This window comes from Dromiciops gliroides, chromosome 3, assembly GCF_019393635.1.
Source record: "Dromiciops gliroides isolate mDroGli1 chromosome 3, mDroGli1.pri, whole genome shotgun sequence".
NCBI lineage: Eukaryota > Metazoa > Chordata > Mammalia > Microbiotheria > Microbiotheriidae > Dromiciops > Dromiciops gliroides.
In genome coordinates, this window is record NC_057863.1 from 547,977,168 (window position 1) to 548,002,834 (window position 25,667).

The following is a 25,667-nucleotide window of genomic DNA, read 5'->3' on the forward strand; positions in this document are numbered from 1 at the left end:
TTTCTTTGGGAGAGGGGAGTGTTTGGAGCCAGGCTTAAGTCAGGCATTTCCTTATTAAGAGAAATCAGAGCAACGCCCAGAGATAATCATTCGTTGGACATGAAGGAAGTCAAAAGTCCCACAGGAGGAGAAATGATCTATGGTCTTTTAACCTACACATTCTTCTGGGATAAGTGCAGATCCTACAAGTGCCTGGGACCATCCCCATCCAGCTCCCCCTTCTCCCCCCACCCCCACTCCTCTACAGAGGACTAGTTTACTCCCAGCTAGGGCTGGACCCCAAGACCAAAGGCCTGAAACCCCCAGGGGCTGGGGAGGATGAGGATGGAATGTGAGGAAGGCCTGGAGTGGGGGAAGGGGGAGACAGCAAGGTGCATGCATCCCTTTGGGTTCAGTTTAAACCCTCGCACCCCCTACCTCTGTGACACAGGAGTAGCTGGGATGTAACTCTCCCCACGCCCCTGCCCCAGACCATTTCCTACAGTCCAGCCAGTTCTGTCTCTGTCTCTCCCAGTCTACCGGCCCCCATCCCCACTGTTGTCTCTCCCTGCCTCTCCTAGCATCTCTCCCTGTTGTCTCACTCTCCGTCCCTCTCTGCATTTGTCTCTGCCTGTCCCTTTCTCAGCTTCCCTATCTCCCTTCTTATCCTTATTTCCTCTTTCCATCTCTTCCCATCTGTTCTCCCATCTATTTCCCTGTCCTTGTCCCTGTACCTTTCTCTCTTGCTACTCCTGCCTCTGGCCCTTCTTCATCTATTATTCGGTTTTTCTGTCTCTTTGTGTCTTTCTCTTGAGTATCTCTGAACTTCTGTCTCTATGTTCCCATTCTGGTCTCTGTCTTTCATTTTCCAACCCTCTCACTCCCTCCCCCGCACCCTGTCTCTGTGTCTCTCTGTGCCTCTCTGTGTCTCTGTGTCTCTGTGTCTCTCCATCTCTCTCCATCTTTCTGTCTCTCTCTGCCCCCCTCTCTCCCTCTCTTCCCCTCTCTCCCTTTCTCTCTCTCTCTCTTTATTTCTCTGCCTGTCTCTCTTTTCCCATCTCTTTATCTCTCCCTCTCCCTTTCTCTTTCTCCCTCCTTCCCTCTCCCTCTCCCTCCTTCTGTCTCCTTCTCTCTCTCTCTCTCTCTTTCCCTTCCTTCCCCCACCCCTTCTCTCCCACCCACAGCATGTCTTCTCCAATCTATCCAAAAACTTGCATTTTATCCATTTGCTTCTCACATTTCCAGGGCCAGGGCTGCTCACAGCACATTTTGTACCAGAAAAAGCAACTTTTCTACTTTTCTCATCTGGGCTGGATACAGGTTTCCATTGACTGATCAGCCTTCTGCTTTTCCTCCTCTCATGAGATGGGCAGATCGGCCTTGTAAAACACTTAAGGTGATCCCAAACAATTGTACTCAACTCCCTTCCCTCCCCGCTCCCCACCCCAGGCGAGGGCTGTCCTCCCCTTCCCCCACTTTCTCCCCTGCTAATGTTCCTCGGAAGACCAAGGATGGCCAGACTGGAAAAGTCTATTTGTTTTAACACTGATATTGAGCTGGGCTTTTCAATTCACAGACCACTTCTCCTGCCTTTATTTTCTTCAGACCCTCAATAAGAGGGGGTCAAGAATTTTTTTTATTGTCAAGAATCTGTGTTAAGCATTGACTAGTGATTTATGGAATAATAATGATAACAAAAATGACAGTAACTGACATGCATATATCATCGGGCTGGGAGTTTGGGGCTCTGAGTTATTTTCTTGGCTCTGCCACTGACTGTCTGTGTGACCTAGAGGAATTTCCCCTCTCTGCACTTCAGGTTTCTCATGTATAAAAGGAAAAGCCTGGACTAAGTGATCTCAAAGCCCCTTCCAGCTGGAATATTCTATGTTCTAACATTCTATGTTCTAAGAACCCTTTCTACTCAGACATTCCAACACCAGTACTCAAAGAGACTTTGGGGATTATCCAGTGTAGTGCCCTACACCTGCCAACTTGTCCTCCTGGACAAAGGTGAGGGCCAACTTTGGACAATAGATTTGGAAACATGAAGGAGGCCTGAAGAACTACAGGGATATGAATATGGAGGCAAAGTGGGGCAAATTTGAACTCTGGGGGATAGCAACTGTGGTTACCCTTATTCACCCCTCCTTTTCTAGGCTAAGGCACACTGTTTTAAGAGTCAGAAGACCTGGGTTTACATACCATTTCTGCTACTTATTAGCTGTGTGATCAACAGATAAAGTACTGACTCCCTACTCAGGAGGACCTGAGTTCAAATCCAGCCTCAGGTACTTCTAGCTGTATGACCCTGGGCAAATCACTTCACCCTGTTTGCCTCAGTTTCCTTATCCATAAAATGAAACGGAGAAGGAAATGGCAAACTACTCCACTATCTTTGCCAAGAAAACCCCAAAGAAAGTTGGACATGACTGAAAAGACTCAACATTCATGGAAAAGTCACTCTCCCCTCATGGATCTTACTACATCTTACTTCACATTCCCAAGTCCTCTAACTTTTCCTCTCTTAGCCAAACTACTTGAAAAAGCTGTCTATACTTATCTGGCTTCCGATCCCATTGCAGGACTTAAAACACTTTGTTCAAGGTTATCAATGATCTCTCTCTCTCTCTCTCTCTCTCTCTCTCTCTCTCTCTCTCTCTCTCTCTCTCTCTCTCTCAATAGTATTTTATTTTCCAGTTAAATGTAAAGATAGTCTTCAACATTTGTTTTTATAAGACTTTGAGTCCCGAGTTTTTCTCCCCAAGATGGCAAGCAATCTGATATAAGTTATATATGTACAATCGCATTAAACATATTTCCACATTAGTCATGTTGTGAAAGAAGAATCAGAACAAAAAGGAAAAACCTCAAGAAAGGAAAAAAAAACATTATGGTTCAGTCTACATTCAAATTCCACTGTTCTTTTTTCTGGATGTGGAGAACATTTTCCATCATGAGTCCTTTGGAATTGTCTTGGATCATTGTATTGCTAAGAAGAGCTAAATCTATCACAGCTGATCATCTCACAATGCTGCTGTTACTGTGTATAATGTTCTCCTAGTTCTGTTCACTTAACTCAGCATCAGTCCACTTAAGTCTTTCCAGGTTTTTCTGAAATCTGCCTGTTCATCATTTCTTATAGCATAATAGTATCCCATTACACTCATGTAACACAGCTTATTCAGCCATTCCCCAATTGATAGGCATTCCTTTGATTTCCAATTCTTTACTACCACAAAGAGAGCTGCTATAAATATTTTTGAACATTTGGGTCCCTTTCCCTTTTTTTATTATTTCTTTGGCATATAGACCTAGAAGTGGTATTACTGGGTCAAAGGGTATACACAGCCCCATAGCCCTTTGGGCATAGTCCAACGGTCTCTTAATCACCATAGCTTATAGCCCTTTCTCAATTCTCTTCCCTCTTGACTTCTTGGCAGCATTTGATACTGTTGACTACCCTCTACTCCTGGATAATCTCCTCTTTGGTCATTTTATGTCCCTTCCAACTGTGGGTGAGCCCTAAGGCTCTGTCCCATGCCTTCTTCTCATCTCCCTCTTGGTGAGTGCTTCAGTTCCCATGGGTTTCACCATCACTTCTCTGTAGATCCTAACATATCCATCCCTAATCTCCAAGCTCTAGTACCACATCACCAAATACCTATTGGACATTTCTAACTGGATGTCTCATAAATATTTTCAACTCAACATGTACAAAACAGGTCATGTTCCCTCCAAGTCCTCCCCTCTTCCCAATTCTCCTGTTACTGTTGAGGGCACAACCATGCTCTGTGTCATACAGGTTCACAACCTCAGTCTCATCAGTCTCACACCACATATCCAATCAGTTGCTGTCTTACTGTTTCTCTCTCCACAACATCACTTACATATGGCCCCTTCTTTCTCCTCGTGCAACTACCACCCTAATTCAGGCCTTCATCACCTCTTGTAATTGGTCTCTCTATTAAAATCTTTCCCAGCTCATATTTATCTTCTACATTGCTACCAAAGTGATTTTCCTAAATTTCACATCTGATCATGTAGCTCCTTTACTCAATAAACTGCTTTGGCTCCCTATTGCTTTTCTGTTTGGCATTAAAAATGTTCACAGCTTGACCCCATCCCTCTTTTCCAGCTTTCCTATGTAACAGGGACTGGTACATGTGCAGAGTGTATCAGAGTGTTTGACAGTTGCAAAATCTTCACCAAGAGAAACTGAGAAGCCTGTTTATTTGGATATTTGTAAAGTCAATAAGCATTTATTAAGCACTAACTATATACCTGTCAGGCAGTGTAATAAGTACTAGGGATACAAAGAAAGGTGCTGTTGTGGTTGAGTCATTCAGTCCCGTCTGACTTTTTGGGGTTTTTTTGTTTTTGTTTTAGTGAGGCAATTGGGGTTAAGTGACTTGCCCAGGGTCACACGGCTAGTAAGTGTTAAGTGTCTGAGGCCGGATTTGAACTCAGGTACTCCTGACTCCAGGGCCTGTGCTCTATCCACTGCACCACCTAGCTGCCCCTCCTGTCTGCCTCTTGATGACCCCATGGAGCATGACACCCTAGGCCCTTCTATACTCTACTGTCTCCCAAAGTCTGTCCAAGTTCACGTTCGTTGTTTCCATGACACTATCTATCCATCGCATGCTCTTAATCTTTCCCAACATCAGGGTCTTTTCTAATGAGTCCCCTCTTTTCATTATGTGGCCAAAGTATTGAAGTTTGAGCTTCAGAATTGACCTTCCAGGGAAGAGTCTGAATGAAATTAAGTATTGACTGACCCAATCTTCTTGTTGTCCAAGGGACTCTCAAATGTCATCTCCGGCACCACAATGCAAAAGCGTTCATTCCGCAGTGCTCGGCTTTCCTTTGAGTCCCGCTCTCACAGCCGCACATTACTACTGGAAACCCCGACCTTTGTCAGCAAGGGGAAGTCTCTGCCTTTTATTTTGTACGCTGTCCAGATTTGTCATAGCTTTCCTTCCAAGGAGTAAACGTCTTCTAATTTCATGGCTGCAGTCACTATCTGAAGTGATCTGTGAGCCCAAGAATAGACAATCTGACACTGTTTCCACTTCTTCTCCCTCTATTTGCCAGGAAGTGATGGAACCAGTTGCCAAAATCTTAGATTTTTGTTTTATTGTTTTATGTTAAGCTTCAAGCTAGCTTTTACACTCTCCTCTTTCATCCTCATTAAGAGACTTATTTTTTTAATGAAGGGGGAAGGAGGAGGCAATTGGGTTTAAGTGACTTGCCCAGGGTCACACAGCTAGCAAGTATCTGAGGCCTGATTTGAATTCAGGTCCTCCTGACTTCAGGGCTAGTGCTCTATCCACTGTGCTACCTAGCTGACTCCCACAAAACTTCTTAATATTTGTCATCAAGAAGCTCAGTCTGGTGGAAAGCAACAACATGCAAATAACTATGTACAAAGCTAATGACTATCATGGAATTGTGTTTCAGAGGGAGTTGAGCATCTGTGGATCCATTAACCACATGTCCCTTTTTGATTGGTTGCTCTCTTGGTGGATCTTTTGGACTTTTGCAGTGATGGTATCTGATGATAGATAATGTTGAAGGAGAGAGGGCTTTGAACCCTCTCCACCAAGACTCCCCTGTGGCCATGTCACTACACACCCAGACTCTTTGCCTGCCTCAGTGTTGTTTTTTGGTTTGGGTTTTTTTTTTCTGGTTTAAGTGAAAAGAGATCAGTGTTCTAACATCCCAGAGTTCAGATTTTGCAGCCCTCCAATGTTACCCTTTTCCTCCATTTCATACCACTTACATTTAAAAATATATACATATATATAATAGGGGGTAGCTAGGTGGCACAGCGGATAAAGCACCAGCCCTGGATTCAGGAGGACCTGAGTTCAAATTTGGCTTCAGAAACTTGACACTTACTAGCTGTGTGACCCTGGGCAAGTCACTTAACCCTCATTGCCCCGCCCCCCCAAGAGAATATAATAAATTCTATATTACTTTCAAAACTATCACATGTGTCTGTGCTTCCTTCTGCCTTCTTTTCTGTACATTTTAAAAAGTGTTTCAATAGCTCTCTTTTTTAATATCATTATTGCTACTGAACCCCTCATCCTCTGCCACTAAATGAAAAACAGAGAGGTAGAAGAAAAAACCCAACCCCTTTTAGTGCCAGACTTAGAATGGACACCTGATCATCTTTAGTTTTATTTTAACTCAAAACTACTGAGTTCAAGTGATCCAGCAGCCTCAGCCTCCCTAGTAGCAGAGATTAGCAGGATGCTCTACTATACCCAGTTGTTCTTATTTAACTTCCCTAATACCCTTTGAAGACATGAAAGTTCTTCTGGAGAGACACTTCTTTTCTCTTCCGTTCTTAGAGTACTATCGTTTGTCATCATATAGCCCCTTCTAGCTGCTCAAAACATTTATCTTTCTAGGTTTCTCCGGACTTTGGTGCCCATATTTAAAAATTCCTACTTTGTTCTGTTCTTTTAATCAGAAATTTTCAGAAGTCCTCTATTCCATTAAAGAGCCATTTCCCTTGTAGGATTATCCTCAGATTTGCATGGTGGTAATAATAATCAGTACTCAAAAAGATCTCTGGCTAGAACATTAGACCGTATCTAAGGAAATGACATTTAATAGGGACATATGTAAAGTTCTATATTGGGTTAAAAAAAATCAGTCTCAAGTGCATGATAGAGAAGGTGTGACTAAAACAAAGTTTATATTTGGGCATAGTGTGTGAGAAAATAATTATTAACAATGAATTTCTAGGAGAAATCCAGAAGCTTCTCTCCTTCCCTCCTCAGCCTGGGAAGAGCCTGCAGCTTAACAAGAGGAATGCAGATTGACCTTTCTGACTACCTAGGGAAAGGAAACACACCTTGACTACCACCCAAGTCATGTCAATCAATGGAACTGAATGATGCTAACCAATTAGCTTAGATCAATGTATGGTGACCTGCCTCTACCTGAAAGAGGATAAAAATCCCTGAGGACACAAGGGTCTCTCTTACTCTCTTGCCCTGGACTCACTCTTCCTGGTCCCCCTTCCTGGGACTCTTACTCCATGCTGGGTATGTAATTAGGTCTATAACTAGTGGGGAAGACAGTCAGTCACATGGTCAATATTTTCAATATTTTGGTGCATCCTTGGCATATCTTGGTCAGATAGGATCACCAACACAGAAGTGTTCCAACGCGCACAACTTCCGAGCATCTACACGCTACTGAAACAAAGACCGCTGCGGTGACGGGTGCATTCCTAAAGACCTACTCTGTGGCAAGTTAGCCTCAGGCCAAAGACCTGCTGGACAGCCCCAGCTTCGCTACAGAGATGTATGCAAGCGAGACTTGAGGGCTCTGGGAATAGACACCAGCGTCTGGGAGGAGATGGCCAAGGACCACGCCCGATGGAGTTCAGTACTCAGGAGCAGTTTGCGTGCAGCTGAGGTGGGCCTCCAAGCTCTGGAGGAAGACAAATGAATGAGATGCAGGAACCAACGGGCACCAGAGAGCACAGTTTTCCGATGTCCTCGTTGTGGCAGGAGCTGAGGCTCCCGTATCAGACTGCACAGCCACACTGTGGCCTGTGGCTCTTCAAGGTGCTGATCCATGGTCAACCATGATTGGTGGAAGCCTACTATGTGATCTTAATTAATAATTAAATGGTTAGTGCTAAAATTGGTGAAATAGCCTTTAATTTATAAGTAACACTATATTAGAAAAACCCCAGACAACTTCCCCAATAATTTAGAACAGAAACAGGTGTAGCCCTCCAATATTTTAAACAACACAAGTGGAATATGATTTTTAAAAAGTCCATGGGGGCAGCTAGGTGGCGCAGTGGATAGAGCACTGGCCCTGGAGTCAGGAGTACCTGAGTTCAAGTCTGGCCTCAGACACTTAACACTTACTAGCTGTGTGACCCTGGGCAAGTCACTTAACCCCAATTGCCTCACCAAAAAAAAAGAAAAGAAAAGAAAAGAAAAAGTCCATGTAATTTCTGTCCTCTGACCCGGTCTGATCCCATCTGGAGAACTACAGCCAGTTCTGGGAGCTGGGAACATTAGTGAATTGGAGAGGGTCCAGGGAGCAACTAAAATGATTAAGGATCTCAAGATCAAAAATTGGTTGAAGGAAGTAGAGATCTTTAGCCTGGAGAAGAGAAAACTGAGGGGTAGAGACAAGGAAGGAGGAGAGCAGGACATGATAACTATTCCGTTGTGCATAGGTCTATGTTTTTTGTTTTTATTGTTTGTTGCTTCATTTTATTTAATTTTCAATTCCAAATCCTCTCCCTCCCTGACCCATTGAGAAGGCAAGAAATATAAAACCCATTAAAAATTCAAAGGCATGCAAAACAAATCTCTGCATTACCCATGTTCTGGGTGGAAAAAAAAAAGAGAAAAATATGTTTCAATCTGCACTGAGTCCATCAGTTCTCTATCTAGAGGTGAATAACATTTTTCATCATGACTCTTTTGGAATTGTAGTGGGTTGTTGTGTTGATCAGCATTCCTAAGTCTTTAACAGCTGATTGTTTTTTTACAATATTGCTGTTATTATGTAGATTGTCCTCCTGATTCTACTCACTTCCCTTTGCATCAGTTCATATAAGGTTTCACAGGTTTTTCTGAAACCACCCCCTCATCATTTCTTATAACACTATAGTAATCCATCATATTCATATACCATAATTTGTTTAACCATCACCCAATTGATGGGCATCTCTTCAGTTTCTAATTAATTCTTTGCCACCACAAAAAGAGTTGCTATAAATATTTTTGTACATATAAGTCCTTTCTGTTTTTCTTTTATCTCTTTGGGATATAGACCTAGTAGTGGGATTGTTGGGTTAAAGGATATGCCCTGTAGGCATAGTTCCAAATTGTTCTCCAGAATGCTTAGATCAGTTTACAACTCCACTAACAGTGCATTAGTGTTCCAGTTTTTCCACATACCCTGTAGCATTTGTCATTTTCCTTTTATGCCATGTTAGCAAATCTGATGAATGTGAGGTAGTACCTCAGAATTGTTTTAATTTGCATTTCTCTCAATATTAGTGATTAGTATCAAAGGATATATAACTTTTGGGGTATAATTCCAGATTGTTCTCCAGAATGGTTGGGTCGGTTCACAGTTCCACTAACACTATATTAGTGTCACAATTTTCCACCTCTCCTCCAACATTCGTCGTTTTTCCCTTCTGCCACTTCAGTCAATCTGATAGATGTGAGTTGATGTCTCAAAGATGTTTTAATGCACATTTCCCTAATCAATAGTAACTTAGAGCATTTTTATATGACTATTGATAGCTTTGATTTCTCCCTGTGATAAATGCCTGTTCAAATCCCTTGACTATTCACCAGTTGGAGATGTGTGGGTCTTTCTTATGGAAGAAGGATTATATTTGTGTTTGACCCTAGGAGGCAGTACTAGGAAGAAGAAAGAAGTTATGAAGAGGCCAATTGATTGATTGACTTGATATAAAATAACAACTTTTTAAAAATTCGAGCTTTTTTTTCATCTTTGCCATTGTGATGGGTGTGACATCTTAGGTCACTTTATCTTTAATTTCACTTAATTATTTTACTTTGTTACAAGAGACCTCCCACCGAGTAGACATAATCTGTAAATGTTTGTAATGTAAAACCAAAACACATTCATAAAACTTTAAAAAGCAATGAGAGCTGTCCAAAAGTGGAATGGCAAGCTTCCAGTAAAGATTAGGTGACCACATGCCACATATGTTGTTGTGAGGAGTCTAGTTCAGTCATGAGCTGGGTTAAGGGAAGGGTCCCTTGCCTGTCTTAAAATCCAAGATTTCCAATTCTGTGATTCTTTACAGCCACAGATACATTCCTGCGCAATAAGAAACTGGGGCCCAAGGCCTCAGTTAGGAAGTACAATGAATAAAACACTGGACCTGAAGGCAGGATGACAAAGCCAGCCTCAAACACTAGCTCTGTGACCTTGGGCAAGTCACTTAACCTCCATCTGCTTCAGTCTCCTCAACTGTAAGATGGGGGTAACCATAGCACCGCCTGCCTCCCAGGGTTGTTGTGAGGATCAAATGAAATGATATCTGTAAAGCACTTGGCACTTAGCACAGTGCCTGGCATATACTAGATGTTTAATAAATGTTTGTTGGTTTTGTTGTTGTTGTTGTTGTTTTCATTCCTTTTTATCCCTGGGTAGGAGTATTTAATTAAACAGGGCTTTCTGGTTCTGATGGAAAAGAAGTCACGGTCTGAAGGCCTCATGGTCTATTAAGTTTGGTAGCAGCATGAACTTTCAAAGTACCTGAGGCATCTGAGTTTCTCCTGGTCACTCACCCAGGCTTGGGCAGGCTAGGACCCAGGTCAGGTACCTCATGGGGTTAGTTTCAGGTGGATTAAAGTTCAGGCATTATGGAGCTGTCTTGTCTCATACTTTCCCCATCGTTCCTCCCAACCACTTGCACCACCCTACCAGGTGCCCACTTCATGTCCTCATGACAGGTCTGTTCGTAGATGGCAATAAAACTGAAACAATTGGTTAACCTGTGTATAACTCTTCTGTATGTGTGTATAAGAGAGAGACAGAGACAAAGAAAGAGACAGAGACAGAGAAGAGGGAGAGAGAGTACCCAAGGAACCGTCTGTTTCTTCCTCAAAGCTGGGAGCAACAGGTACAAAAATGGAGTGTGTGGTGCAGTGGACAGAGTGCCAGTCCTAGAGTCAGAAATGCTCATCTTCATGAGTTCAAATCTAGCCTCAGACACTTACTAACTGTGTGACCCTGGGCAAGTCATTGAGCCCTGTTTGCCTCAGTTTCCTCATCTTTAAAAGGAGATGGAGGGGCAGCTAGGTGGCGCAGTGGATAGAGCACCGACCCTGGATTCAGGAGGACCTGAGTTCAAATCCGGCCTCAGACACTTAACACTTACTAGCTGTGTGACCCTGGGCAAGTCACTTAACCCCAATCGCCTCACCAAAAAAAAAAAAAAAAAAAAGGAGATAGAGAAGGAAATAGCAAACCATTCTTTGCCAAGAAAACCCCAAAATGGGGGGTCATGAAGAGTCAGACATGATTGAAACAAGTGAACAACAAATATGAGCAATGGCAAGAAAACCACTGGCTGGACCACAGAATGTGGTAACAAGAATGATGTATACTAAGATTGGAAAGGTAGGTTGGGGCCAGGTTGTAAAGGGCTTCAGAATTACATGACCTTCCTCATCTCTAAGATCCCTTCCAGCTCTAAAGCTATGAGTCTATAAGCCTGAGCATGAATTGTTGTGTTTGTTTTTTTTCTGTTTGACAGCAAATTTGTACTGGTCCATGCATTTTTTAACTTTAATTTTAAAAATTTCATCTTTTGTTTTTCCATCACTTACCTTCCCCAAAATATATTTCCCTCCTCCCTGTCCCAGAGCATTATGCACTTAGAAATATATATGTATATATATGTATATTAGAAATTTGGCAAAACAATCACACCCAACAAATCCTACATCATGTGTAGCGTCCTGTATTCATAACTATGGGTGCATCATTGCTGGCAGCCCAACAATATGGCTCTTTTGTCCGACCATCTGCCAGATCCATACTTCCCTCTTCCATCCTACCCACATACCACTGTGATGTTTAAAATCTAAATTGTGGTCACCTTAAATTAGAAGCTTTAGCACCAGTCTTTGGGCATTAAACACTTATTAAAGCATGCAGGTGTTCACAAGGAGTTCAGAAAGTTAAGAAAAAGCCTACCTAGCCTAGAGTTCCAGCCTGGTTGGGTTCTTCCTCGAGTCCTCCTCCAGGAGCCTGCTTTAATCAGGAACTGAACAGCAAGCTGACTGTGGAAGCGTTGTATAGTTCTGGAACAGAGGCGGTCCTTACACACTGCTTCAAGCTGATTGGTTGGCATCATCCAAATCCATTGGTTCTGAAGGTGTTCTCAAGGTGTGATTACAATCCAGTTAATTTGAAGTAGGCTAATCAGCAGTCAATCACTCTCACTTGATTCAATCAGTTTAGATTAATCTCCAGGTGGGCCTTTGAGTATCTGCTAAATCTCATTATTTCATCACACCACATACTACCAGGAGCCTCTTCCTCTTCCTAATGCCCAGCTCTGGGGTTCCTCATCTCTTCTCACATAGAGAGCCACAGCCAAAAAGAGAAGGTTGAAATATCTCAGCCTGGTGTTCAAAGTCCTTCTCAGCCTGGTTCCAACTGACTGAAATCTACAATGGACCTTAGAAATCACTTGGAGGGGGGCAGCTAAGTGGCACAGTGGATAAAGCACTGGACCTGGAGTCAGGAGTACCTGAGTTCAAATCCAGCCTCAGACACTTGACACTTACTAGCTGTGTGACCCTGGGCAAGTCACTTAACCCTCATTGTCCCACAAAAGCAAAAACAACAACAACAAAAAATCACTTGGAGGAGGAAAGGGGATCAGGGAAGGCTTCCTGGAGGAGGAGGCGGTACCTGAGCTAGATCTTGAAAGAAACTCAGGTTCATAGAGGTTAAGTGATCTGGCCAAGGTGGAGGAGTTGCATTGATTCATATGTGCACAGAATCTCAGAGTTAGAGATGACAGAGGACATATAGTCTAATATCCTTTTTCTCCCTTCCCCCATTAAAGATTTCCTTAGGCAGTCTTTCTGCCAGGGGAATCATCCAGCCTCTACATGAGCACCTTTAATGGTAGAGAGCTCACTAAGAGGCCACAGGTGACAGCAGGAGACTTGGGTTTTAGCTTTCACTTTGTTACTTATGAGCCATGCGACCATCGGGAGCCTCTTGATTTCTGCTTCCTCATCTATAAGAGAAAAATAGTCCTTGTGTCCCCTACCCTGCTAGAAGATTGAGAAAAACGTTTCACAAACCTCAGAGAGCTACAAATAGGGAGATGTTATCCTCACCTGACACGTTCTACGGATAACACGATAGGAAATTCCCACTGGAAAAACCCACTGTTGGAATTCCCTGGAAAGGAGAGGATGATCCAGTGCTTGGCTCTGAGCCCCCTCAGGACCCCTGCCTTAACGCTCAGCTCAGCCCAAACAGCAACATGCCTATCACAGGGGCCCAGTCGAGGGCCAAGGTCTGTCTCCCGTGGAAGAGGGAGGATGTAGAAGCAGTTCCAGGGTCAGGGGCTCCAGAGGAATGTGCTCTGCGTGTATATATGTGTGCTGGGGGAGATATAGGAAATTGGACGGTGCTGAGTTCTTTCCATCTTCCCTCGTAAATCGATCCTCCAGCCCAGCTTTAGCAGTTCTCTGGAACCCATCCAGCCAAGCCAGAGCTTTCTGTAACTACCAGGTGGGCCCTGCTTTACAAAAAAGAGATCCCCAAATTCCAAGAAATCAAACCCAAACTACAACAACAAAATACTTCTCGCACTTGCCAATTTACAAAACTCTTTATAGTTTACAAGGGATCTGATTATTTACAAAGTGCTTTACAGTTTACAATTCAATCCAACATTTATTCAGCAGAGCTACTAACAAAGAGCTGCACTTTACAGTTTACAAAAATCTATAGCTTACAAAAAACCCCATATAGTTTATAAAGTCTTTGCCATTTACAAGTTCCTTGAGAGAGATAAAGCCCTTTACAAATTACAAGTTCCTTTCACATCCATTATCTCACTAGATCCATGCAACATTAATTATTGTCCCCACAAATGAGGCTCTTTGAGACAGTCTCCTTGACTTGCTTAAGGTCACACAGCAAATTAGTGGTGATGCTAGAACTAGAACCCAGGCCTCCAGTCTGCTCCAATCCTCCATGCACTATTCCCGCTCTACCTCTAACCTTACCTCCTACTACTTTCCAATCGGATCCTAAGCTTCTTTTTTTGTTTTGTTTTGTTTTGTTTTTCGTTTTTTGCGGGACAATGAGAGTTAAGTGACTTGCCCAGGATCACACAGCTAGTAAGTGTTAAGTGTCTGAGGCTGGATTTGAACTCAGGTACTCCTGAATCCAGGGCCAGCGCTTTAACCACTGAGCCATCTAGCTGCCCCCGGATCCTAAGCTTCTAACAAAGCCAGTTCCCTCAATGTCCCTACACAAACCAGGCTAATTCTCCCCACTGGACCTTTGCTTGGGCCGTTCTGTGCCTGAGACTCCAGACCCTTCCTCCCCTCCACCGTCCATTTCTAAATCCTCCCTGACATTAAAGACCCTGCTCAAACTTCTCCATCTCCAGGAAGCTTTCACTGATTACTGTAACCAGTACGTGCTAGAGCTGGTTCATACTGTCTAGTCAGAGCCAAGTGTTTAATTTTCAGTGTGAGCATTTATACCTCAGAAATCAGCAATTGCTACAAAGCAGGGCTTGAGTTATCGTTTTGTTGGTTATTTAGACTTAAGAAAGCAATGGAGAAAATGTTAATAATGAAAAGTGTGTCGGGTATATTCCCCCCACACACACACACACAGAGCTGGTTGTTAAACATTTATCAACACATCCCCTAACCACAACCTATAGAGCTGAGAGCAACCTGAGAGAAATCATCTAGTTCCACCACTTCATTATACAGATGATCATTGTTTTCAGTCATGCCTGATTCTTTGTGACCCCATTTGGGGGTTTCTTGGCAAAGAGGTGGAGTGGTTTGCCATTTTCTTCTCCAGCTCATCTTATAGGTGAGGAAACTGAGGCCAAGTTAAGTGACTTGCCCAGAGTCACACAGATAGTAAGTGTCTGAGGCCAGATTTGAACTCAGGAAGATGAGTCTTCCTGACTCCGTGCCTAGAGCTTTCTCCACTGTACTACCTAACTATCCATCAATTGACAATTATAACAGGAACTTCCATTGTTTAAGGAGGTTCAGATTTATAAAAGGATTGACTCACAATATCCCTGTGGAACAAGTAGGGCTCATATTATTTTTTCCAATGGAGATAAAGGAACTGAATTTCAGAGAGCCCAGGATCCCACTCTTTGTAATTGCTGGAGGTAGTTGGGACTTGAACCCAGGTCTTCTTACATTTGAATCCGGTGCACCACACCAGGTTTCCTTTCTTGATGCTATACTGACCTAGAACTGTTTTCCACACTCATTGGACCAACCTCGTACAACTCCTTTCCTTTCCCTTGGCCTCTATTTAATCTTCTGTAAAATGGGGTTGGGGCAGCTAGGTGGCGCAGTGGATAGAGCACTGGCCCTAGAGTCAGGAGTACCTGAGTTCAAATCTGACCTCAGACACTTAACACTTACTAGCTGTGTGACCCTGGGCAAGTCACTTAACCCCAATTTGCCTCACTAAAAAAAAAACAAAAACAAAAAAAAAAATGGGGTTGATAAGCTCTGCCCACTGACCTCTCAGGATTATTGGAAGAGTCATATGAGACAATGAATTTCATCAGCTATTAGTCAGTTTAGCTACGCCACCTTGAGCAGGTCTCCCTGAATCTTAGATTTTTCCTCTTTAAAATGAGGAAACGGGGGCAGCTAGATGGCATAGGGGATAAAGCACTGGCCCTGGATTCAGGAAGACCCGAGTTCCGATCTGGTCTCAGACACTTGACACTAGCTGTGTGACCCTGGGCAAGTCACTTAACCCTCATTGCCCCGCAAAAAAAAAAAAAAAAAAATTAGGGGGCAGCTAGGTGGTGCAGTGGATAAAGCACTGGCCCTGGATTCAGGAGTATCTGAGTTCAAATCCAGCTTCAGACACTTGACACTAACTGTGTGACCCTGGGCAAGTCACTTAACCCTCATTGTTTTGCCAAAATAAATAAAATAAAATAAAATGAGGGAACAGGATTAGGGGGGCACTGTGCTACTGTGGGAGATGTGCTGAATCTGGAGACAGAGGGCCTGGGTTTGTGTCCTAGCTATCCATGACCCTTGTGATCTTGAACAAGTGGTGTAGTGGTTAGAGCACTGGGCCTTGAGTCAGGAAGACCTGAGTTCAAATTCAACTTCAGATTCTTACTAGCTTTGTGACCTTAGACAAGCCACTTAACCTCTGCTTGCCTTGGTTTCTTCATCTGTAAAATGGGGGAAATAATATCTATTTTTCAGGGTTATTGTGAGGATCAAGTATGATGATAGTTGTAAAACACTTTTACATAGTAGGAACAAATGCTAGCTATGGAATGATGATGGTGGTAGTGGTGGTGGTGGTGATCTGTGAAATGAGAAGGCTGGATTAGATGTCTTCATAGGTCTCTTGGGCTCTAAATCCTATTATGTCTATGAGTTAGATGGTACAGTGTGTAGACTTCTGGGTTTAGAGTCAGGAAGACCTGAGTTCAAAAGTGACTTCACAGGGGCAGCTAGGTGGTGCAGTGGATAGAGCACCGGCCCTGGAGTCAGGAGTACCTGGGTTCAAATCCAGCCTCAGACACTTAACACTTACTAGCTGTGTGACCCTGGGCAAGTCACTTAACCCCAATTGCCTCACTAAAAAACAAACAAACAAACAAACAAACAAAAACAAAAACAAAAGTGACTTCAGATATTTACCATCTATGTGATCCTGGGCAAATCACTTAAGCTCTGTCTGCCTCAGTTTCCTCAATTGTGAAATGGGGGTAATAAGAGCACCTACTTCTCAAGGTTGCCGTAAGGATCAAATAAGGCTATTGTAAAGTGCTTTACATGTTACCTGGCACACAGTAGGTGGTTAATAAATGTTTGTTCCCTTCCCTATGAAGATAACGGGCAAATGAGTGTTGGTCAAGACGAATCAGGGGAGTTGGAGAATGAAAGGACCTAGCCTCCCTCACAGGATTCCTCTGTTAAGTGGACAATCCCTTGTCCCTTTAAGGAGCAAATATTAAAGCTCAGGCTCCCTGGCCTGACATTGGAGGTCCTCCACAACTTGGCTTTATCTCACATTATACCCCTTTATGTGTCCTCTCCCCTCCAACCAGAACGGACCACTCTCTCACCCCACCACACTGTAGTGTCCCACCTCTGCGCCTTCTTTCATGCTGCTCCCTCTGCCTAATGTTCCCTCCTTCTCCTAAAATCACTGAAATCCTGCTTACCCTTTAAAGTGCAACGCCAATGCCAGGTCCTCCGGGAAGTCTTCTCTGATGTTTCTGTAGTCCATAAGGAGCTCCCCCACGTTCAGACTTGGGATCTTAGGAACACAGAGCTAGGGATTGAAGGGTCCTGAGAGCTTATCATCTCATTTGTAGAAAGAGGAAATTGATGACCAGGGACTTTCCCAGTCACATAAACAACAAGTGTCAGAGATAGAATTTGGATCCAGGTCTTCTGACCCCACAAGCAGCACCCTTTCCACTCTACTACTCTGATAAGATTTCTTTTTTTTAAAAATTAATTTATTCATTTATTTTAGTGAGGCAATTGGGGTTAAGTGACTTGCCCAGGGTCACACAGCTAGTAAGTGTCAAGTGTCTGAGGCCGGACTTGAACTCAGGTCCTCCTGAATCCAGGGCCAGTGCTCTATCCACTGTGCCACCTAGCTGCCCCTCTGATAAGATTTCAATTTAGCATTCTCTGGTGCATGTACTTTCTACTATTGAGTGCTATGGTTATCTCTATTTGTATCTTGTCCCCCTTCTAGGCTATGACTTCCACTAAAACAGGAATCATTTAGTATTGGAACTTTGTAGCTTTACCAGCACCTGGGACAAGGCATTGCACACAGTAGGTGCTCGATAAATGTTAGATGAATGAATGAATTGTGGCTTCTTTGGTTTGCTTACTGTGGAGCCAACCTGCAACACAAGCAGCATCCTATAGACACAGAGCAGGTCTTTCTAGAAAATTCTTGTCACCTATTTTAGGAATATCATTAGAATGCTAGCCTTAACCACAGGTGGAGTCATGAGATGCTTGCTGTTCAGTCCTGTGCAACTCTTCATGACTCCATTTAGGGTTTTCTTAGTAGAGATACCACAGTGATTTTGCCATTTCCTTCTACAGCTCATTTTACAGATGAGGAAAGTAAGGCAAACAGGGCTAAGTGACTTGCCCAGGGTCACACAGCCAGGAAGTGTGTGAGGCTGGATTTGAACTCAGATCTTCCTGGGCAGCTAGATGGATGGTACAAAGGATAGGATTCCAGTTTTGGAGTCAGGAAGACTTATCTTCCTGAGGTCAAATGTGGCCTCTGATCAATGCCTTGAAAGATGATAACACTTAGGACGTGGGAGCTAGAAGATGACACAATGACAGAGACAGAAAAAGAGCCATCAGAGAGATCAGAGTGGAAGCAGTAGAGTTGTGTCACAGAAATTAATGGGGTAGAAAATATAAGGAATCTGGGGGTGGCCAAAACTGCCGAATTTGACAAAGAGGCCAAGGGGGATGAAGATCGAGAAGAGTCCATTGACTTTGGTGGGTTTTTGTTTGTTGGTTTTGCTTTCTTTTTTTTTTTTTGAAGGGCAAAGAGGGTTAAGTGACTTGCCCAGGGTCACACAGCTAGTAAGTGTCAAGGGTTTGAGGCCAGATTTGAACTCAGGTCCTCCTGAATCCAGAGCTGGTGTTTTATCTACTGCATCACCTAGCTGCCCTGAGTCCATTGACGTTCTCAGTGAAGTGGTCAGAAGTGACTTTGGAGAGTGCAATTTCAGTGTAAGGGTGTTTGTTTTCTGGTGGAGATAAGCCGGATTACAAGGGCAGAGGAGGAGGAGGGTGACACTGGGCAGTCACAACCCTTGTGGGCCTTGGTTTCCTCCTCTACAAAATAAGAAAGTTGGACTAGATCATTTCTAATGCTCCCTCCTAACTCTAAATCCTATGGTTCTACAATCTAAATGGATGCTTCAAGGGCTAAATACTGTCAATGGGGAAGAGAGAGAAAAGATAGAGGGAAGGGAAAGCAGGATCGAGGGAAGATGTTGAAGGGGGTGGGGGTGTTTGTAAACAACTGGGCATGTTTGCAGGCAGAGGAGAAGTGTCCTAAAGAGGAGCGAGAAGATGGAGGTGGAGATGGAGAAGAGGTGGAAGGATCGAGCAAGATCCTAGAAGAAATGGGAAGGGATAGAATCAAGGAGACTTGTAGGGGAGTTGTCCTTGGCAGGTAGAAAGGTGATCACACTGAGGACGGTAGGACATGGGAGCTGGAGCTTCATTCTCTGGGATTAGAACGAATAAGGAAAAGATGGGTAAGGACATTTAGGGCTGTGGAGGAGAGGATAACAAGGGCTTAGATCTGATGATGCTCTGGGAAAACATCTTTCTCTGTCCCCCAAGGGAATAGGCTGTCTTGGGAATTGGGGGTCCAAGCAGAAGATAGCTCTATGTCTAGAGTGCTTTAGAAGCAATTTTTCCCTGAAAAGGAGGATGGATAAGAGACCTTCTAAAGTTCCTTCCAAGGCATTAATCACCTGGGATTTTAAAACTCTAACATTCTAAGACTACTGTATTATTCTAAGGTTTGAAGACCATAATTCTAATATTCTCTGATTTTAAGTTTAGGATTCAAAGATTCTAAGACTATAATTCTACAACTCAGAGGTTCTGTGGCTGGAAGCCAGTGATTTTAAAATCCTAAGACTTCTATGGTTCTAAGACTCCATGATTTTATTGAAGGCTCTTAAATTATGAATTTTTTTGTTTTTTAAATCGTTTATTTTAAACTTAACAAACACCACCTAAACTGAGCACTTCCATATGCACAATAAAATAGAAAAAGGGATAGAACGTGAATCAATCTCAACTATGTACAGTTTGCTCTTCTTTATAAGCATATAATAAATTCAACATGTAACTTTCAAAGTTGTCCCACTGTGCATTTTAAAAAAATGATTCAATGACTGTCTTTTCTTTTTCTTTCTTTTTTGGCACTTCTATCCCTATCCTCATCTCCTTTCTACTTCCCTTTCCTTCTACCCTAACCAATTTGACAAAAAGAAAAACAAAACTCTCAACAAATATGTGTAGTCAAACAAAAGATATTCCCACATTGGTTGTATCTGAAAATGTAGGTTTTATTCTGCATCTTGAGCCCAACATATCTTTGTCAGAAGGTGGATAGCATCTCCTGGAATCATAGTTAATCATTTTATTAATCAGAGTTCTTAAGTGTTTCCGAGGTGTCTTTACAATGTCATTGTTATAATATAAATTTTTCTCCTGGTTATTCTCATTTCACTCTGCATCAGGTCAAATAATTTTTTACAGGCTTCTCTAAAACAATTTTTGGAAATTTCTTATGGCAAAATAATATTCCATTACATTTTATATATCATATTTTGTTCATTCTTTAATTGATGGGTGTTCCCTTATATTGGGCAGCTAGTTGGTGCAGTGGATAGAGCACTGGCTCTGAAGTTGAGAGGCCCCGAGTTCAGATGTGACCTCAGACACCGTCTACCCTTAGCCCCATTTGCCCTAAACATCCAGGGCCATCTCTAATCTCTAGCTGCCCTGATATATATATATATATATATATATATATATATATATTTGTGTGTGTGTGTGTGTGTGTGTATGTATGTATGTATGTATGTATATATATGGTCACTGGACCCAGATGGCTCTGGAGGAGAGAGTGAGGTTAACAACCTTGTATAGTCCTTACTCATAAAAAAAATCCAATTCAGTGCAAGTCATGACATCACCCTGTCACAGTCCTCTTTGAGAAGGAAGGACAAGCAACAACAGCAATTCTCTTATATACCACAACAAAAATAGTTGCTTTAAATATTTTTGTACACGTGTATCCTTTTCCTCTCTGTTATCTCTTTGTGGTATAAAGACCTAAAAGATACTATTACTGGGCTAAAAGGTTATGACTTTTAAGGCATAGTTCTAAATTGCTTTCCATCAATAATGCTTCAGTGTGCCTATTTTCCTGCAGCCTCTCTAACAATTGTCATTTTCCTTTTTTTAATCCTCTTTTCTACTATGGTAGGTATGAGGCAAAACCTCAGAGTTGCTCTAATTTTCATTTCTCTAATTATTAGTGCTTTGGTATATTTCTCTCTGTCTCTCTGTGTCTCTCTGTCGCTGTCTCTGTCTCTCTCTTTTTCCAGGGCAATGAGGATTAAGTAACTTACCCAAGGTCACACAGCTAGTAAGTAAGTGTCAAGTGTCTGAGGTCAGATTTGAACTCAGGTCCTCCTGTCCAGGGCTGGAGCTTTATCCACTATGCCACCTAGTTGGTCCTAATGATGACTTCACTTTTAAATTTAATAACATTGGTTTCATTTGTATTATACTCTGATTCTATGAGTCTTACAATTCTATATCTATGATTTTGAGACTGTCTCAAAGTCATTGTGGGAATCAAATAAGATAAAACTTTTTTTAAAATGCATTTTATTTTTTCCAATTATATGAAAAAACAATTTTAGCATTCACTTTCGGGGGTGGGGGGTGGGGAATGGTGCAGTGAGGGTTAAGTGACTTGCCCAAGGTCACACAGCTAGTAAGTGTCAAGTGTCTGAGGTCAGATTTGAACTCAGGTCCTCCTGAATCCAGGGCTGGTGCTTTATCCACTGTGCCACCTAGCTGCCCCCCTTAACATTCACTTTTTATAAAATTTTGAGTTCCAAATTTTCTCCCTTCTTTTCGCCCCTCCCCCTCCCTAAAACAATAAGCAATGTGATGTAGGTTACATATGTGCAATCATGTAAGGCATATTTCCATATTAGTCATATTTTTAAAGAAGAAACAGAACAAAGGGAAAAAAACATGAAAAAATGAAGAAAGGGAAAATAGCATACTTTGATCTGCATTCAAACCCCATCAGTTCTTTCTTTGGATGTGGATAGCATTTTCTGTCATGATTCTTTTGGAATTGTCTTGGATCATTGTATTGCTGAGAAGAGCTGAGTCAATCATAGTTGATCATCACCCCATGTTCCTTTTATTCTGTACAATGATCTCTTGGTTTTGCTCATTTCACTTTGCATCGGTTCATGTAAGTCTTTCCAGGTTTTTCTGAAAGCATCCTGCTCATCATTTCTTATAGTATAATAGTCTTCCATTACATTCATATATCACAACTCGTTCAACCATTCCCCAATTCATGGGCATCCCCTGAATTTCCAATTCTTTGCCACCACCAAAAGAGCTGCTATAAATATTTTTGTACATGTAGGTACTTCTCCCTTTAAAATTTTGTAAAGCATTTAGCACAGCACCTGGTATATAGTAGGTGCTTAATAAATGCTTGTTTTCTTCCCCTTCCCTAAGAATTGCTGTTACTCACTACACATTTCTTCTGGCAGCTGTTATCACCCATGATAATCTTACTCATAACAATGTTGTTGGTATCAACACCTCAGGGTGGGAAAATGAACAAAGCTACCTAGACTTCTCTACATCTCTTGAAGATGTTGATTTCAGGAGAATTCCTCCTGCTAACCCATCGGATTAATCCTCTGCCTACCACCAACAACCCTGAAACCATGCCTCCCCAAGTACATAAGGCCAGTCTTGTCAGGGGCATGGAATAATGTGTGTGTGTGTGTGTGTGTGTGTGTGTGTGTGTGTGTGTGTGTGTGTAGCCAAGATAGTGACAGAAATCTTCCCCTGGGAACTGCACTCAAGGTGACCCTATGTATGGGAAGGGGGTCTCCTCAGGGGACTTCCTGGCATGTGGTTGGACTGGATCCTGAAGAATTACAAGCATTACTGATCTGTCCCTGCTGAGGGTTACACAAATATCCCCTCTGCCACTGCCTTTAAAGTTAGAGCTGGGGTGGGGGTTGGGGATTGGACTTTAGAACACAAAATGTAAGAGCTGAAAGGGACCTTAGAACATGGTATGTTAGTGCTAGAAAGAACCTTAGGATATCGAATGTCAGACTAGGGTGGGACCTTAGAATCTAGAACGCTAGAGTCAAAAAAGTCTTAAACAGCACCTCAATCCCCTATATTTTACAAATGGGAAGCTGAAGCCCCAAGAAGGGGAAAGAGTCACCCAAATTTAGGGAGCAAATGGATAGGAGATGCAGCATTTGAATTGACTTCTCTTTCATTTCAGGGTTCCCTATCCAAGCATGATGTCCCAACACCCTTGAAAAGGTTGAGAGCCCAAATCTTTGCCTGGGACTTGCCTACTCTAGTAGTTTTTGAGACCCCTGAGATTGAGTGTTATTTCTATTTTCACGTCTTCTTCAGTATGACATAACCCAGGGCTCTGCAAGGAGAAGGTGATTAGGAAATTTCTGTTGAAGGTAGGTGGAATGCCTAGGGCAGTGAGTGAATCTGGACTCTTTGGTCCCCTTAGATGACAAGATAACTTTTTTGAAACAGGAAGTGAAATCAACAATGTGGTTGCAATTCTATTCCTAATCATTATTACAATATTAAAAAAAATAATGGTTTGATGAACTAAGAGTGAGTAAACTGTGATTCTTGTCCCATTTCTACCACTTAACCAGTTATATAACTTTCCCCTCCCTGTGTCTCAGTTTCCTTAATCTACAAAATAAGAGAAATCAGATTTGAAGATTTCAAGATCCCTTCGATCTCTAAAATGCTTATACTATATACTAAGCCATCTCACTCCTGAGCATATACTTTGGGGGGGGGCAGGGCAATGGGGGTTAAGTGACTTGCCCAGGGTCACACAGCTAGTAAGTGTCAAGCCTCTGAGGGCAAATTTGAACTCAGGTACTCCTGAATCCAGGGCTGGTGCTTTACCCACTGCGCCACCTAGCTGCCCCCCTGAGCATATACTTTAAGGAGGTCAAAGACAGGTCCCATATTTAACAAATTATTCCTATCAGCCCAAAACTGGAAGCAAAGTGGGTATCCGTGAATAACTCAATCCTTTCCAAAATATGAAATAGCTGAGCTTACATGGTGGTAGGCATGAGACTGCATGAAGTATTGGGAGAAAGTGCTGGGACTTTACATCCAGACCTGCTTTTGAACCCCAGCTCTGCCCCCAGTAAGGGGACAGAGACCTGGGTAGGTATGGTGTCAGAAAAGAAAGTTTACAAGTTCTGTCCAACCAGCTTTTTGTTGTTGTTGTTGTTGTTGTTGCTACATGCTTCCTGGAGGCTTATCAAATCATTAAGGCAATGATCTTCACACTACCTGCCAGGGGCATGAAGGAAGTCAAAAGGAACTTACTTACCCCAACCTAAATATCACAGGAGACTCCCTGTTGGGAGGCATACTCTTTGACTGTGGTTTGGAAAAAAGATCTTGAAAGCCCTGTTAAGGACTTGGGATATTTGTTGATCTAACTAATAAAAAAGAGATGAAACTGGGTTGATTAATCCCAGACATTATAGCTAAGTAATGTCACAGAAGAGCAATCACACTCCCTTTGAGAAAGAAGCAGAAAATTCTAGCCAGCTTTAGATGCAGAGAGGAAGGGAGCTATGAAGATAGAGTGGAACAATGGTGAGGCTTTGAGAAGGCACCCCCACCCTGCATGCAAAGGGGTATGATCTCTCACAGATTCTCCCACTGTCATGAACTACTCCAAAGAAAACTCACACTCCTAGAGCTGGGTACCAGCTGTAATATGCTGCTCTCAAATATCTTACATTATGTAGAATTTAATGCTTATAAAGCTGTTGTTATTATTGTTCATCCTTCATCTTTCAAGTAGGCATCACTAGGCTGATGTCTTGACATGCACATGAACTGAATTTAAGTGAGGCAAAGTTGTCAGCCTCACTCTCTCCTTCAGTGTCATCCAGGTCCATTGGCAGAACAAAAGAACAAAAAGTTGAGACAATTGGTGATGGCCCAGAATGCAGTGAGTGACCTTAGTCTTTCTAAATTTTCCAGGTCTTTCTAAATTCCTGGGTTTCAGTTTGTCTACACAGGCCTTTACTCCCCCAAATTATACAAGGCATATTCTCACCACTCTACAGTGGGAGAAATCGAGGTTCAGAGAAAAATAATAACTTTCCCAAGGTCTCCTAGCTAGTAAGTAATGGAGCTAAGACTTGAATCCATCACCATATTACAGATTTGCTACTCTTTCCTCTCTCTTTAGAAGGGACTTTAGTCCCCAATACTGAATGTCTTCAAATGGAGGTGGAGTGACCGATTATCAGAGGGAATTGCTGCTTAGACAGGGCTGGACTGAATGGCCCCGGAGGACCCTTCCAACACTGAGACGATGTGATTCCTTCCTGTGGATGCTGGGATTCCTTCTCACTATTGTCCCAAAATGGAATGGGCTTGAAAGATGACAAGATGCCCTTCACTGGGGGGGGTCTTCAAATAGAAACTGGACTGTCGAGGAGATTCATGGTATAAGCAGGGGTTTCACCAGGTGGACTCAGAGAGCCCTTTCTGCTCTGAAATTCTGCAACAGGGTCACTGAGGGACTGAGGAATGCAGCTCTGTGTCCTTGCAATCATTAATGGGCCCGTGGCACTGGGAGGGTCGCATGGAGAGCGTGACCCAAAGGCAGCATAGGTGGCTCCCACCATGCCTAGAGCAAAGATGTATACATGGGCATGCAGAAGGTAGATGCCTCAATGCCCCTGTGTACACCCCGGAGGCAAATTTTCTCTTCGATTTCCATTTTATAGCTACTGGCAGGGAAACTGCAGATCTCTGGCTCTCTGGGTCACACCCTGTTGAGAGTCTCCCTCAAGGGGACTGGAAATTGCAAAAGCAGTAATGTCGTGGAGAGATCCTTGGACTTGAAGGAGCTGGGTTCAGGCCCCTCGGCTCTGCCTCTGACCAGCTGGGTGTGGCTGTGGGCACATCCCTTCCTCCCTTTTCTAAAGTTCAGTTTACTAGGCTATAAAGCTGCAGGGAACACCAGAAGCGCATCTAGTCCAACCTGTA